We start from the raw sequence: 17,558 nt of genomic DNA, 5'->3' as shown, positions 1-17,558 counted from the left end.
GTTATAGCCATATGCAAGTATAATTTAGGTTGTTAGCTTATATTTGTAAAACCTTTAATAACCAACTACCTTATGGCGTACTCCTTCCAAAATTTAAAATAAAATAAAATAAAATAAAATAAAATTAAATTAAATTAAATTAAATTAAATTAAAATAAAATAAAATAAAATATATCCTTCTGATGATATGTAAATACTCACCAGCCTAACGTCAGGAAAACAACCAAAAATCCTTCCAGCTCTCAGCTCAGCATTTCTCAGTAGAGTGGAAGTAGTGAAGTGAACTTTTCAGCTTACTACAAAGGTTAAAAAAACAGATCAATGGTAAACCAACTGTAAGAGAGAGCTCTGGAGAAATCATTACTAAAGATTGTCCTCCTAACCTCCCTTTCACAAATGCCTCCACTGACTTTACTGGGCTTTGGATTACACCCAGAGTGATTTGTTTCCCATTGCTCTGTTAGCTGAAGAGACAAAATCTCTCAAACAGGCAAATCCTTGGTCACTAGGACTCTGAGGACTAATGCCAGTAGAGTAAACTATCCAGAAATTTGCTGTCTGCCAGGACACATCCAATGAATAGCTACGTTCAAGCAGATAGCAAAATTTTGTGCTGAACATTTGGTTCAATTTCCAAATGGTTTCAAGGGCCTACAGAACTTTATATTTTAAAGGAATTAGAAGCTACACTAACAAGCATCAGAAACTGAAAGAGTGGTTGTCATAGAGTAAGGCTTCAGGCTTTGCTGTTTGCCGGACTGTACAATCTTTGTAAAGACTTGGATTTTTATATGCTGTTTAAAAGGTTAACAAATCTGCTATGCTATAAATGAACACCTCTCCTGAAAAGACTTTGTCCCTTTCTATCACAACAATTTTAAAGTAATACATATATATATGTAAAACATCAGTATAAGGGGAAAGTTACATATACGGTCACAAAACAAATGGCTAGATATTTCTATGTGTATTTAAAATATATATTGGATGAAAACAAATTGTAGGATGAAACCTTTTCCTAACAGAGGAAGGTAAGAACCAGGAAAAATGAAAAGCCTTCATTGATATTTTATCAGTAAAATTAAAGGGCTAAAAAAACACAAATAAGTTACAAGATAATGAATAATTGTTTCAGTCTCTTTTATAAATCCCTTGGAAAACCTATTTATAAGGTTTAACTTTGGGTTATATTTCATATTACTTACAGCAGTATCCATGGTACAAAAGTGGGAGGTTCCTGAAAGATGCCCGATTTGCATACAGCAGCATGATACGAACACACTAAATGGTTGTCACATTCTGCTTCATTCCATTATTGGCAGTACTATGATATCACTGGTCAGATTCTGATCAAGACCAGAGTTTTAGCATCTCTGTCTCCTTCTGGAAAAACTGACCATCTTCTTGCACAACCTTCACATATCCAAAACTATTTGATCTAGATTATGCATTTCTGTTCAGGTCCTTCTGACCACACTTTTTGCTCTGTTCCCAAATTTGTCTGTGCTGAAATATGACCTGGCTTTTTGGGGCATCACCTGTACAGTTTAGAACACAATTTCTTTCATAGGAAAAGCAAGATTATCAAAGATATCTATTGTTAAGTTTCAGTCACAGAGAGGTCAAGAAGCAGACAGATGACCTCCAGATTTTGATGTTTAATTGACTGCAGCTGTTCTATAGTCTGGAGAATAATTGGCATGTAAAAGAGCATTAAACTATGGGTACTCTGACTCCCTCACCCTGACAATAGCATTTCACATCATTAAGGTGGAAGAATGACCTGCATGGCTGACCAAACCAAACCTCAGGTCACTTTAATAATTAAAAAGACAGGTAAGATCAATAACAGCAAACTGTAGCACTTCATAACACAATAGCTGGTAACATGTAGCATAAGTGGCAGTAATAACCCCATATTTATTAAGGGTTGGTGAGATTAGGAAGAACAAGAAAAAACAGAGTGAAGTGCAATTGCACACATTTGTTTTCCAGTCATCAATATTTAGCTTGTTATGGAATTTCAGTGACTCATTGATTGAATGTGTAGATGTGTAATCAGCACACAGATTTTATTTAAACATTGATCTTTCAGTCAAAAGCCCCATAGCCCATCTCCCTGAGAATTTCTGGCTTGTAAAGGCAAGGCAAGAAGTGCCATAACTACCGATAGACTGTGCTCTTTTCTATTCTGCTCACAGGTAATGATTACTCCACAGACATTGAGACTTCTTGCCAAGCAATGTATTGCCAGGATATCCAAAAGCAAAATGGGAATCTAGTACTCAAGTGGCAATAGTAGGTATGCCTCTACTTCTGAAAAACAAAACAAACAAAAAAAAAAACAGTTCAAAACACAAAACCTTTTTCAGATTATTAACTACTGGACCTTTATTAGCTGTGAACCGCTTTTCTACTTCAAGTGTCATGCAGTCACCTGATCATGGACACAGTGATGTGTTCATAAAAAACTTACCAAAAATCAACTGGTCTTTCTTGATAATGCAAAAAATGTAGTCATCCTAATAGAATGGAAGGCATCTCTTATGACATAATTGGGTTTAAAAATAAATCCAAATTTAAAATCTCTTAAGGAAGTTTTTTTTAATTTTAAAATGAAATAACTTATAAGTAATAAAAATGACTATACTGAAAATGTTTAGAAGATAGAAGATATTAAAAAATTTCTTCTTTTAAAATGTATTATAAATATCTTCTTCTAAAAAACAGAAGATATTAAAAGAGCAAACACAAATTTTAAATTCCTGACATTTGGCTCTTCAACGTATACATCCACTGGTTATGCATACCATTTCATCCACAACATTTGGCATAGATTCCACTACTGTGGTTATTCTGATTTAAACCATCTTCTCTCCTGTGCTTGTAGAAGGTAAGTCAGAATTGCTCTCAGCAATGCCAAGAAAGTAGAGTCACTAGGAGGGCCAGGAACCTGCTTGTTTTCGGCAAAGAATTCCACCTGTTACCCTGATCTTATATTCTGTGTTTAGCCTGCTGGAGTTGTCATGACAATAACCTCTTGCCATCAATTTAACCTTGGTTTTAAGTTGCTTGTTGTTGAGCAAAAAAAAAAAAAAAAAAAATCATTGTAGGCCTGTAAATGATACCCCTCAAACTTTAGCCTTTGTTGGCTGACAGACCTCTTGAAACACAGAACGCAGCAAAACTGCATCAAGATTAGAGAGCTGAAGTGGTGATAACTTTCAGCCTTATTATCTTAATAAACTTTCTGTACTTGATTAGGCTGGATAAAGAAGATATAGATCAGTCATGATAGCTGGAAAACTACAGATAAGCTGGTCATCCTTTCAAGATAAAAATGCCCATCTGTTCTAAGATTGTAATCAAGAACCCTGTGCTGATATTTAGTCTATTCTTACATGGCCTCTAGCTAATTAAATACTAAGATGAAATCCACTGTTAATGCTTTTTCTTTTCATTTAACTCACTTTATTGTATCTCGTCCCTGCCCTGAAAATATCACAGCATACTAAAAACCTTATGGAAGGTTACAAAAGCCACTTACACCTCATCGTCTCATACAGTGGAAGGGCTAAGGCATAGCAAGGTTTATAACTCACCGTTCTTCAGTGAGAACAAGAAATATGTCCGTACTGCAAATCCAAATTCAGGGGAATTCATACTTCAGAGGGTTGTATCTAACGTACAAAATTTTATCTTTTTTTTATTTTTTTTTCCAGTACTGCTCTTAATATTCCCAATGTGGATTCTTTTCTGTTTTACTTTGTAGGGCTTTGCTTTAGAAATATAGGGGTTGGAGGTTTTGTTTGTTTATTTGCAAAGTTGTAAAAGACAGATTAGCATTACATTACTCATCCAGGAGTGCGAATGAATAAGAGTTAGGACTGAAAAGGACTAGGTGTGGAGGTGATTCTCTGCCAACCTTCTCAACGTTGCACAGATATATTTGAACGGATTATGGAAAAGGACCATAATCCAACCTTTCCTGAGGTTGCTGGTAGTACAGTATTGCTGACCCTCAGTTCTTCTGTCACAGGGTTACTTCTGAATACAGCTGGATATATAATTATTTCCCTGTTATTCTCTTAGAATACAAATTGTATAAATTTTATAATTGATTATCTAAAGTGACTTCTAAACTTGAAGCACACAAAGCTGTTTATAGTCTATGTACCTGTGGTGGTTTTATTCATCTGGGCAGCAGAGCTCCACAACTGCTCTCTCACTCCCCCTCCTCAAAGGGAAAGAGGAAGAAAATACAATAAAAAGCGCTCAAGAGCTGAGATAAGGACAGGGAGATCACTCAACAACAACCATCAAGGTCAAAACAGACTCAGCATTGGGAGATTATTGTCATTTATTGTCTATTAATAACAAGCTAAAACTGTGAGAAACTAAAAGCAAACTAAAAACACCTCTTTCCCCCACCCCCCCCATCCATCCTCTTCCACCTCCTTCCCCGAGCAGTGCTGGAGATCAGAGAATGGGGGCTGCGGTTATTCCCTAATGCTTCATCTCCGCTGCTCCTTCAGGGTCACTCTCAGCCACTGTTCCATGTGGGGTCCCTCCCATGGAATGCCATCCTTCCCAAACTGATCCTGCAGGGGCTACCCACAGGCAGCAGCTCCTCAAGAACTGCTCCCACATGGCTCCGCACCATGGGGTCCATCCCCCAGGAGCAAACTGCTCCAGCACAGGTTCCACACAGGCAGCAGCTCCCCCCAGACCCCCTGCTCCTGCGTGGGCTCCTCTCCACGGGCTGCAGCTCCGGCCTGGGGCCTGCTCCTGCGGGGGCTCTCCATGGGCCACAGCCTCCTCCAGGCCACATGCACCTGCTCCACCAGGGGCTCCTCCACGGGCTGCAGCATGGAGATCGGCTCCGTGTGGGACCCATAGGCTGCAGGGGAACAGCCTGCTCCATCAGGGGCCTTTCTTTGGGCCGCAGAGGAACTTGTGCGGCATGACTACAGCACCTCCTGCCCTCTTTTTGCACTGACCTTGGGGTCTGCGAGGCTGGTTCTCACTCCTCTCTCTCCCAGCGCTGTTGTGCAGAAGTTTTTGTTTTGTTTTGTTTTGTTTCCCCTTTCTTAAATCTTCTCTCAGAGGTGCCAACAACACCACTTACTGGCTTGGCTCCAGCTAGTGGCCAGTTCCTTTGGAGACAGCTGAAATTAGCCCTTATCTAACACGGGGCAGCTTCTGGATTCTTCTCACAGACGTCACCCCTGTGGCCCCCTACTACTAAAACCTTGCCACATAAATTCAATACACTACCTCTATTTGATATGTTGGTATCTATGTTGTGTTTTGAACTCAGAAATATTATGAGGTTTATATTTATTATATAAAATATTATGAATTTTTCTCTTTACAGTCTATATTCATGCAAGAGCTCGGTGTTACCTGTTTAACCATCTATTAATAGATCACTACAGGCCCACATTTTTAACCTTAAAATATTTGGTCGACATGTCAGTTCCATGTTCCAATAAAGAGATTAAAACCTCTTTTTTCTGTAAGAGAAAACTGAAATTGAAACATGTATTCTATATCACTTACATTGTTTACTTATGTTGTCACTACTACCTCTGCTGCTAGTACAAATTCCACTTCATTGTATGCTACCATCTATTTCTGGATTACCCTCTGATTTTGCTGTCTGATGGTTTTGTCAAGGCTACCCTGAGTGATCAAGCACCTCTGGTCTTGTACATGTAATGTTCTGGCTCTTCTAGTTTCTCTGTTGCAAACATAATGTTTATTAATTCCTCTCTTCAAAATTACACTAAGACCTTAAGCATTTGCTCCACAAGGTTTGTTTCAACCACTAATGTCATCATGAACAAATTTTATATCCATTTTATCACTCCCACATTACAGTTGTTTATCAGGTCACACTTTCAAACAGCTGTCTCTACCATGTATTCCAACTTAACTTCTAGCTGTGCTTAACTACACGATTTCTCTCTCTCTCTCTTTCTCAGTTCCTGTGGCCTTTATTTATCTTAGCCCCTGCTATGCCAGGTGTTCTCCCCACATTAGTTCCAGACCTTCTAGGCATACATGTTTCTGTGTCCCCATCATCCTTTCAGGAGGAGAAATAAAAAGGAAAAAAAAAAAAAAAAGCAATTTCCATGCAAGCCTTTGTACCCTATTTTATCTTAGCCCTACAGGCAAGCAGACTTCTAACATAGCTTTAGGAGCTTCTTGCATGCACCTTCTCTCAAGAACTTCTCCTGCTCCCTCAGCAGTGAACCCAAGCCCAAGATAAGCCTGCCTGCTTTGTTCACTCCTGATTTCCCCCACTGTGTATTTTCTTTCACGCTTCTTTTCTTCTTGTACCAATTTTACTTCTAATTTTAATCCACTGTCTCAAACCCACCAACAAATTTCACACACTTCAGATTAATTCATTAGTATCTGTGCAAGCATACTAACATAAATTTATCTTAAAACATCAGAACTGTCTACATAATAGAAACCTTAGTCATTTATGAGTTCTAATACAGCATTTATTATCACATCATTCATGAGGTTTATCTTGACAGAAAAAAAGAACGAAGTAATGACCATACATCATTGTAAATTGCTGTGGTTTGGTAGAGCTAGATTTTATAAGTATCATGAAGTACACGTGGAAACAGAAGATTCTGGCAGAATATGGCAATATTTCAAGTGCATAAAAGATGATTAGCAAATTGCACTGCCAGTTGTGTTCAGTTGCCACTGAGCAACTTAGTTTATTTCAGGCAGTGGGTTTTAGGTCAGATATCAGAGCACAGAAGACAATGGGACCAGCTATTTCTATTTCTTTGTATATTGAATCACTCTCATTGTTGTTCTGGGATCAGTGTAGAAATATTCCTCCATGGACTTTTCTTCTGCAGAGATCAAAGTCCATCCCTTCTTTCCTAAACATGCTCACAGACAGCTCTTTTCCATTGCCTGACAAAAGCCATCACTGGCACCAGTGCCAAGCATTTGTGAGTAATCCTGTCTGCAGATACCCAATGTACAAATTCATACTTCTGCTTTTTATAAACACTGCTTCAGCTACACCATATGAGCACAAGAAATTAGTTTCAGTGTAAGAGTGGGTGTTGTTCAGTTGGGCATACATTCACCAAATTTTTTGAAGATTAGATTTAACTTCATCTTTACTTTTCTAACATTTTTCTTGAGGAGCGTGGTGGACAGAGGGAAGACAGAGTGGGGACAAATTGTTCTCAACCTACAATTAGGACCCACAGGAAAAAAATAGGCTGTCCTATGTAACTTAATATTTGCTTCCCACAAATAAATTCAAATGCACTGGAAAGATGCAGATGACATGCCACTTTCATTCATCTTAAGGTGTCAAGTCAGACAACTCCATGCCTGCTGATGAAACTTTTATCTCACAAACAGCCTCTCTATTATTTCTTGAATGTCTTAGTCTGATTTATTTTTTAATGCAGATTCTTCTTGGGTGTCTTTTGTTCGTTTGTGGGCTTTTTTATCACAGCCTACCCTTAGTGTGAATAGTTTCTACAGAAACTGTAGTTTCTACAGAATGCCTTCTTCTTGCAATCTTTATACGTACGCTTTCTTTGCAAAGGTCTAAAGCAATTCTGGGTGCTTTAGTAAAAGTAGCAAGCAAGACTCCAGTCTCAAAAAGCTTTCAACTTCATAGGACAGATGATAAAATGAAAAATTGTACTGGCAATAAGACCGAACTGACTAGGGAAAGACCACAGCAAAAGCATTGCCATTTCAGTAAAGTACCTAGTTACATACTTATCTGTGAGCATAAGCTCCAGTGTTTTGACACACATGTTGTTCAGCTATTCAGTTCAGACATGCAACTTTTAGACACTAGCATGGATCCTTTACTAAGCAGTCACAGAAATTTTAAAGGGTTTTGGAGAATTCTCTTCACCAAGAGAACTGGTGATAGAAATTGAGTGTAAACACTGATCCCTTGATTTCTCTCATCTAATTTCAATTTTGCAATGCTGGAGTTTAATAATATGTCTGTCTAGATTTCTCTGTAACAGGTGAGAGAGAGGGGCAGTTCAGAGGGAAATTCATCATATTGTAAGGCCGCATGTGCAGAGATTGTTTAAATGAATCACCTTTTAGAGCTTATAGGCTCTCTGCTGATTTTAAAAAAAAAGCTCAGAAGATATCTAACTTTTCACAGCTAAAGTAATCCTTTATGTATGACTCATATGATACATGCACATCTTCTAGAACCTAAGGAAAGTACACTGACACCTGTCCTGAAACTTCATTCTGTCTATCCCCACACAATTCACTAGAAGTTTTTCTGCTAATAGCCTCAACTCTAGTTAGAAATAATAGGAAAAGAACAAACATTCTCAAAAGCTATTTGCATATACAAATTAACAGTACAAATTTTTCTTTCAAGACTTGCACACAAAGGACATTATTATTCTTATTGAATGATGGTGCTGTGGGTTAATATTTGCTATAACTATATGTGTTAGTTTTCATTCACGTGGTGTCAAATTGTTACTCCTTGTAATGCTCTAAGTGATGGGCACTGTGAAAGTGTGCTGCTCCTTGAATGAGTGCACAAGGCACACGAAGGGCACATCACCTGAATGATCTGATGATATCAAGGTCCACCTCCTGCCTGGGTCCCATTGGCTCTGGGAGAGCTTCTGAGGATATTCCCATCAACTGTAAACAGAACAAGGTCATGTACAGGGTATGCAAAGCAGAGGAATCCTTGCACAAAGAATACAGTCCCTCTTTAGGTTTTAGAAAAACAGATTGCTTTTAAATGATGAAATAGCAAAATCTTGGCTAATGAAAGAAAAATAGAGTAATGTAGGAATATGAGATACAAGGCACAGAGACACTTGCAAAGAATGAGGTGTCAGGCCTGGTATTACAAGGACAATACAGAGGGCAAGTAGAAAGACATGACAATAGACAAGTGTAAGCCATAAGGGTGTTTTTAGATACCAGAATGTAGAAGCTAATCAAAGGTTTTTTCTTACCAGAGCAGACTTCAGCCCTGCCTAGTCTATTGTGCTACAGCTGTCAGTGCCCAGCTGTAAGATGATTAAGTCCTTTATAATTTTAGCCACTGTGCACTTTTTTTTTTTTTTGACAGAAGGTAAAATTTCTTCCTGACCATTGCTGGTACTATAATCAGTTTATGTCCTCAAACTTATGATTTGATTATACTTATTATCTTGGCTTTCGTAGCTATAAAAATGTTATTAGTGATCATAAAAGTATCTGCCCCTTTTTACTCAAGTCAAATTATTTTACTTGGCTACCTCCTGTGGCAATGTAGTAAGCAGGTCAAATATATAGTGCATATCCAAGCTTGTGCAAAACTTTATGGTCCACAAATGAGGCTTAAAATTTTACAAATCTCATGAGAGCAAGGCTTCCAGTGATTTGATAAGCAGTTCCTGCTCATTTGAGGATTATTAAGGTAGTGCAAGAATGTTTCATGATGCTGTAGTTATTTCACTGTCAGGTTTAGGTGAAACCTTGAGATACTGAGGTAGGTCATGTGTTTGTTTAAACTACTGGAGGGTAAATCGCCCCACCCCCCCAAAAAAAATCAAACTATCCTCAAGCAACTTTGATAACACTCTTCATTTTACAAGCCTGCAGATATAAAGGCATGTTGTAGTTGTGGGCAAACGCTGCTCCTGACAATGCATGGGGTGAACTCACTGACTTGGGCCACTGTGGGTGTCAGATTAGGCACCCCAAACCTGAATTTCACTGGCACTTGCAGCCCTCCTCGCTATAGAAATTTCTGCAGAGCTACAGGAAGTGTCTCCCATTTGGACTGAGAAAAAAAATAAAACCTGACAGAGGAACTGAAATATCAAAACAAGACTTCTATGGGGCGACTGAGAAGGTATCCTCCTGGCATGCCCGAGCCCCAGCTGAGGCTGCACAGGGGCTGGCAGGGAAGGGTTAAACAAAGCGACAGAGGAGAATTAATGGTCAGTGTCAGAAGCATCCAAGAGGCCAACACCCCGCTGGGCATAAACTTGACCTTGCACCAACCCCGGCTGCTGTTGAGCCCTGGGAGTCACGGCCGGGTCTGAGGCGAAGTAAGGCGACCCGGGGGCGCCAAGCTGCTGTGGCAGTGACCTCCGGCTATGATGGATCGACCGGCATCTCTGCACGCTCCACTAGGGCTGTGGTCGCCGGTGAAAGATGTATTGATTACACATTAGTCTGTGAGGACAGGCTGGCATCGCTGGCTCCGGAGCAACACAGACCTACTCTCACACGTTATTAGGTTTGGCATAACTTTAAGAGGACACAAAAGATGGTTTTATTTTACCTGGCAGCCATGACATTCACTGATATAAAGGATATAATCACAGAAACTGAGTAAGATATTAATGTGGAATTTTGTACAATAACTCTGGGAGCTCCAGGCTGGAAATATATACGCTGCTTTCTAACATGTCACCATTTAATTTAGCATCTGAAACACTCTATCCATGCATATTTTCTCAATTTCTGTCAGCTGAAACTCTGAAATAAGGGAATTAAAAAATTCTGAGTACAGTGACCAAAAATACCAGAAAGAAACAAGATTTTTAACTGCTAGTTAACTTTGCCTTATGTTTATGCAAAACAAGAGGGTTTTTTGAATTAAAAAAAAAAAAATGCATGGACAAAAGGAGCTTAATTATCCCTTTTCTGTAATGTTTATTGTGACTCTGCTTTATTTACATATTTCCTTTCAATTATGAAGCCATTAGTTAAGAAAAACTTGTTAAGCATCTACAGAATTGAATGTGGGTGAATGTTAACAATGACAGTCTTCTGCATACTTGCTGAGTTCCAGAAAAAAAAAAAAATGTGGGTTTGGAAATAAAATATATGATCTCTGTTCCAAATCATAACTCCCTTGGCATCAATTTAGGTCTTAATATCAGCCTGAACTCCTACATGATTTTAGAGAAACACCATTTAGGTGAAAAATCATTTAAGAAATTGCCATCATTATTTCAGAATAGCAACAAACATCATTCATGCTGTTTACTTTATCACTCAGTTCTCTGTGCGGCTTGTCAGTGCTGGCCAAGGCAAGGAAAACATTTAGTTAAAGAAAGAGAAAAGTCAATTTTTGAAACTTTGTAAAGGCACGCAAACAGCACAGATGCCTGTAGAGCTTCTGGTCGTGGCTGGTCAAACTGTGGCTCTTGGGCTGCACCCACCTGTGAGAGGTTGGAATGCATGTCCTGTGCCTCCATAGCACCACACTCAACAGCCCACTGCTCTAGCCAGGGCAGAACAACATGTGTGCCCCGCCTTGTCTCACCTTAAAAACACCTTCCCACAGCTAGAAGCTGGTTCCTGAGCTTACTGTGCTGGGAGACACAGATCTGGCTCCCAGCCATATGGGAAGTTTGGACTGCAGCCACCAGGGTCAGATCAGGCACCCTCAAATAAAGATCCTTACAGGGCACAGAATGAGCAAGGGTATCTTTTCTGCAGCTGATTTTTGTTCTGTTTTTCATGTGATATGATATGCAGGAACCATTTAGAGGAGGGCAAAATAATGCAAGTTAGATAAAAAGTATTCTGATCAGATTCTGTTCAACCTTACAGTCATTCACAGTGATTTAGTGAAAACAGCAAATAAAGAACCAGATTTGCAGAAAGTTTGAATTATAGCTAATTGTGTTAAGTTAATTTTGGTCTTATTGAGCCTGTAGCACATTTTATTGATTGTAAACAGAGTAAATTTAAAAGCTAAACCATAAAAGCCTCAAGTCTACAGAAAGAAACATGATATGTATGCTTACTAGCAGCATATCACTCATTCTAATTAAAACAAAAATACTGTGCTAATGACACAGGGGCCTGAGATGGTATTGTTCAGAGGTGGTGAGATGTTTGCTTTTGGCTGAATAACACATCTGAACTACATCATCAGCAAATGCTAAGAGAAATCTGGATTTGCTGGAAGGAGCATCCAGTTGTGTCTCATAAGGATCTAAGTCACAATAGCATTAGCATGAAGGAAAGGCTCCCCACACTCTGATCCTTCTCAGTGTGGGAGATAATAACTGTAGCCTGTTCTTGAATAAGAAATCTCATGATTGACTCCAAGTTTCCTACATGTTTCAAAGCAACGATTCACTTAAAGGTTATTATTTATTCAAAACCCATTTTTGTTTTGTGCTTATGACATAACTCTAACACTACAAGGAGAAAGCTCATCTTCATCCTGATGATAACTTTTGCAGAGACTAAACTTGTGGGAACCCATCAATTTCAATAGGTAACCCAATCGGCACTGAATCTGATCATATGGAGTACATAGAGATGACAATTATATGACTGAGAATGAGCTAATCACATTCAGACTGCAACAGATAAACTGGCCTAATGGATCACAGGCTGATTTGAGAGCTATTGATAACATTGAGCATGCTACACTGTGCAAAATAAAAGGAAAGTAGGAATCACTTCTCCCAGTACATACAATAACTTTAATCCTTGTAAATAGACACATTAAAGTGTTATCAACCACTTCTATTTAGGGCATTATATACCACATAAGTGGAATATATGCCAAAATTTCAAAAATAATAACAATGTCTGGCGACACTAATTTTTAATTTAAAAAATAATAATCAAAATGGCTCGCAACAAAAAAAAAAAAGGGACTTATGCAAACATGGAAACTGACAATGTGTTTTGTATAATATCTGGTTATGCACTAAACTTTTGTTTCATTCTTGTGTTGTGATCTACCACCTTGTTTCAGACAAATGGCACAAAAAATCTCATCTACTGGTGGAAATGTTATTTTTCTGAGACAAAGGAAAAGTTCCTCTTCTGAGGTCCAAGATTGTTGTACCACACACACAGCAACAATCTACCTAGGTCATTTCTCTTGTTGGTGGGAGAATGGAACATATTTGTGAATGCTTGCACTGAAGCAAAACAAATTGAAATGATACTGCAGCGATCAAGCTAACAGCACCACAAAACTCAGATTTCAATGGAAGTTTCCCCTTGTAAAAATGGGAAACACATATGAAAGGCATAATATAAATGAGAACCTCCCCCAGCCTCCAAAAAGTAAATATACTACAGCAAGCAATAACAAACCAAGCCGATGTCTATCCCTCAATTCTACTGGAGCTCCAAAACAGGAAAAATAGTTCTATGTAAATTTCTCTGTGTGAATCAGAAACCATGCTAAAAATTGCCAATGTACAGAAATCAGCAAGCAGGGACTGACTTCAGTGTTCACACTGAGCCATGCTGAGAAGCACACAGTCTAACCCTGCACAACAGAGAAATTTCCCAGGTAGTATTTCCTGTTGTCTCACACATGGGACACGTGCAGGGTACCCATCTGAACATAAAATAGAAAATAAAATAAAATAAAATAAAATAAACACAACGTGATCAATCCTAGCAAGCCAGTCTGAGCTCAAGAAAAATGAGGAAAAGATGCCTAGGGAAATTTGCATGTCCAACTACCAGATGCACTGAGCTGAAAATGAAATTCCCAGTGGAATTCTGCAAAGGCAAGCAAAGTGTGACCCATCTGCCCCCAGTTTGCAAGCATGACTTTGACCTGAATCAGAGCTGGTTAGATCTTTCTGCTGTCTGTATTTTTATAATGTTTTAAAGAAAACTCCTCAAGGCCTTAGATGTCAACAAACAGTCCAGATACTTAACAGGTTCTTCCACAATGTCTGTCATGCTAGATTGCAACATATGACAATTAGCCACAAATGGCCGTAATTAATATATATATAAGCACGCATTATAATATATATTTATATATAACCCAAGAACGAAATGCCCAAATGCCCAGTCTCCCACACCTTGTATCCACATTGTTACATTATCAAGTGATTTTAGGAATACATCAGAAGTACAGACTAATTAGGAATGAATACTTTTTTATTATGCTTTATTTATAAATTTGTTTATAATAATGTAGAAGTTTTAAACAAGTTCCTAGTCACAGGTGAAAAAGAAGCTCTGAGAGATGGAGGGGTTTTGGAGAGTGAACAAGTGAATTATGTCCATAGAGGACAGAGGCATACTGCCTTTAGTAATGCTGAGGGAACAGCAGTCAGAAATATTTTCAAACAAGACCATGCTCTCCATGGTACCAGGATGCTGAGACTGAGTCGAAATCAAGGCTAAAAATAAATAAAATAAAATAAAAATAAATAAAATAAAATAAAATAAAATAAAATAAAATAAAATAAAATAAAATAAAATAAAATAAAATAAAAATACAACACAACTTTTTATTTTATTTTTTTCTTGACAAATAACTACGCAGTGTGAGGAAACTTCTATTTGCAGGTTACAAACATAAAAGTTTCTGTTAGAGTACAACCGAGAGCTCCGTATTTAACTCCTTCAGATGTTAAGTGTTGTTCTCATCCTTTAAAATATAAATGTCAGTAGCTAACCTGAAGGCTATCTATAAATCAAACCTGCACTGTATAAAAACTGTTACTTGTGTCCTAACGGGTCAACCAGAAGAGATGCCCTCTCTAAAAGAGCTGGATACCATATTCCCCTTTCATTGATTGAGGTTTCAACTCTGGGTGCTTGAGTTTATGACAAAAGAGTTCACAACACTGCTGGCAGGAAGTCGATAGTTTGATAGATACCCTTTGCAGTTGGTCCTGTCTCTAGCACTTTAACCATGCTTTCACTCTGACAGTTATTACTGCTGCAATAAATTCTTCAGTAAAACAAATAGGCTCTCTGAAAATGTATTAGCCCAGGCACACTATTTTACTTAATATAACTACAAGTCTTAAACAGGTAACTGCCACAGTAAATAGGCCAATATATTTAGAAAGAACTGTGTGTGTGTGCTTACAGTAAGTTACCTAAAGTTCTCTTCAGATCAGGTTGCACGGTATTTATTACACCTTCAGGTTATACTTTTAAAATTCACAAAGTAACTGACAGTAGCAAACGCTTTAAAAATATATTTTATATAATGCTGTAAGAATTCTCCCACAGCTTTCAAAATTGCATGGGTGAATTCGAAGCCTACAGTGTCCCCTAGACCCTTCTGTGCTGTTGAAATATAGTCTGCATTTTACTCGTTTGACCTTAATTTCTGCTTATCTCACAGGAAATCTCAATGCTATTACCATTTTCGTACAGAATGTTTAATAGTGAATAGCAGCAGGTTCTGTCTGAATTGGGTGGTGAAACAGATTGGGTCAGGAAGGCCTCACTGGGGTCCATCAGAAGCAGAAATTCACTGGCATGCTCTCTGTTTAGTAATGTTACACCATCTCGTTTAGCAATGTTAGTCCCAAAGAAAATTTCTGTACAGTTTGGAATCCAGTTCTCATCAGGTCATTGCATAGGTTCATCCAAATTGTTTTTTGCATTTCCATTAATAACAATGAGCAAAATGAGAGTTTTCTTTACTGTATTTTTGGTTTTCTTCTATGTTGTCAGGTTTCATGTTTTTCTGTGTGCATTAATTAGGCGTTTTCACTAGACATGAGGACAAGATTAATATCAAAGGTAAATTATTAACTTCTATCCATATTCACTTCACCTACCCCACTTTCACAGAGAAACTGTCTACATACAGAACCCTTCAGCACTCCTTTCTACATCCAGAGACTTTGTGTCACTTAGGCAAGATGTCTTGAGACATCTATCCTTCAAGATTAAATGCATCCCTTCTGAGTGGCAGTTGCCACAATTGAAGTAAGCATTTACTGCTAGTGCTCAGCCATGCAGCTAACTGCTCTGTAGCTGGCTGTGGCCTCTTGAGGTGTAGGACATTCATGGGGGAACACTGGTAATTTTGTTTTACCCTGCAGGCATGCAGTTTCTGGCTACATTGTGAGGAAATATCGTTGAGTCCATGCTGAGATTGCTGTGCCTGCTGCTCAGAGCTCTCATGAAATGAACTGAAAGGATAAGAGCTCTCTTGACCTTTAAAGTCTACTTATTTGGGGTGATAGATCTCCCAGACATTTGCAAAATAATAATAATAATAATTAAAAAATAAATAAATAAAATCTTAAGACCATTAAACAACAAGTAAGGATAGGGTGGAAAAAAAAAAAAGAAAAAAAAAAGTGATCAAAATTCCAGCTACTAAGACAGAGAGAAAATCTGTGTTTTAGCAATAGCATAAGTGAGTTGGGAAATAAACTTCATTTCCAGTATTTTATCAATAAAAGCTCTTAAGGATCTCCTTCTCATTCTATACCTTTCCCATCAAAAAGTTACATTCTTTTCATTTTTTTTAATCCCCATTCTGTTTTTTCAGACCTGCCCCCTCTTCTTAACAGGGATCAAATCAGCCAAAACATTGGCTTGGTAGTGTAAGCAAGTGAAATGATGCAGAAAAACACAGATCCAGTCAAGATCAGGCATAATCCCTGGGACAATATGACCAGAAATAAAGACAAATTATTATAAATTATTATAAACAAAAAAATATATATTTAAAAATCTCTCAATGTCCAGGGTTCAATCTGTTAATCAGATGCAGGCTGGCTAAATGGTTTCCTAAGAACAATCTTAATTTCCCAAACACTGCTTCCCCTCTGTATCATCAATACTTTGTCATTCCCCCACACCCCACATCTCTGCAAAGATAGGCATGATCCACCTCCCATGCAGTTAACTCCTTATATACCAAAGCAGAAGAATGTTTAGCCAGTTTAAACACTTCTGCATCTGTGCAGTGACTCAAACCCTGAAATTATTTATTTATTTATTTGTGAACTTTTTGAAAGAGATGTGCATGTAAGAAGTTCTTTGAGAATGTAATGCACAGGTCCAGCTGGTTGAACATCTTGTTGCTCTTAAGAGAGATGCACAGTGAGGAACAAAAGGATATGGTCCTGGAGGGAGAGGAAACTGTGTGCTTTTTTGTTTGTTTTCCTTGTTTGTTTGTTTGTTTTTGTTTTTAATATATCAAACAATAAAATCTGCAACAGTGACATGGAAAGGTCTACAACACTAATATATTTCTTTTTTTTTCTAACAGCAGCATTTACACATTTACAGTTACTGTATTTCACAAGTGGTAATCCATTTGAATTCAGCAATGTAGGATTTGTCTTTTTCAATCTTGGCATAGGACAGTACAGACCTGAACAGAACTACAAATATTTTGCCCCCTTTTATGTTTACATAAATAATGCTACTGTTTCTTACAGTCTGTAAAACGCACACTGCCATGACAGAGTACGTCAAACAGAAAGAGTGGAAAGCACAGTGGAAATCCATTTTATAATAATAAACTGGTTGAGTCAGGGATAATCATGCTTTGGTTCTTTGGTAGGACCAAAGACCTATCAGATAATGCTGCCTGTTTATCATTCCAGTGGGCACAAGTCTTCTTGAAATCATTAGGTTCCCCCTTCCTCATTCTCAGCTCTGAATTATTCCAAAGGGAGGAAGAATGACACATAACAGAACCTGGTTAAGAAATCACACAGAGAATAGAAATTATAGACTCCACCAGGGGAGAAGAAAATAAAAATGCCTGATAGCACTGAACTAAGAAAAAGGAATTTCTC

At 38.1% G+C, this 17,558-nt stretch overlaps 1 long non-coding RNA gene across 1 annotated transcript in view; it reads right to left on the bottom strand.

The window, feature by feature from the left end:
* Window positions 1–17,558, bottom strand: part of LOC110352940 (uncharacterized) — a 57,841-nt gene that overhangs the window by 18,036 nt on the left and 22,247 nt on the right. Inside the window, exons 2-3 of the long non-coding RNA XR_005266453.2 lie at window positions 8,606–8,688; window positions 202–296 (exon numbers count right to left, since the gene is read on the bottom strand). This is a non-coding gene — a long non-coding RNA (uncharacterized lncRNA). The remainder of the gene's footprint in view (window positions 1–201; window positions 297–8,605; window positions 8,689–17,558) is intronic.

The sequence above is a fragment of the Anas platyrhynchos genome, chromosome 5, assembly GCF_047663525.1.
Source record: "Anas platyrhynchos isolate ZD024472 breed Pekin duck chromosome 5, IASCAAS_PekinDuck_T2T, whole genome shotgun sequence".
Classification (NCBI taxonomy): Eukaryota; Metazoa; Chordata; class Aves; order Anseriformes; family Anatidae; genus Anas; species Anas platyrhynchos.
The sequence above is the reverse complement of the archived record's forward strand: the minus strand, read 5'-3'. Positions and strand labels throughout refer to the sequence as shown.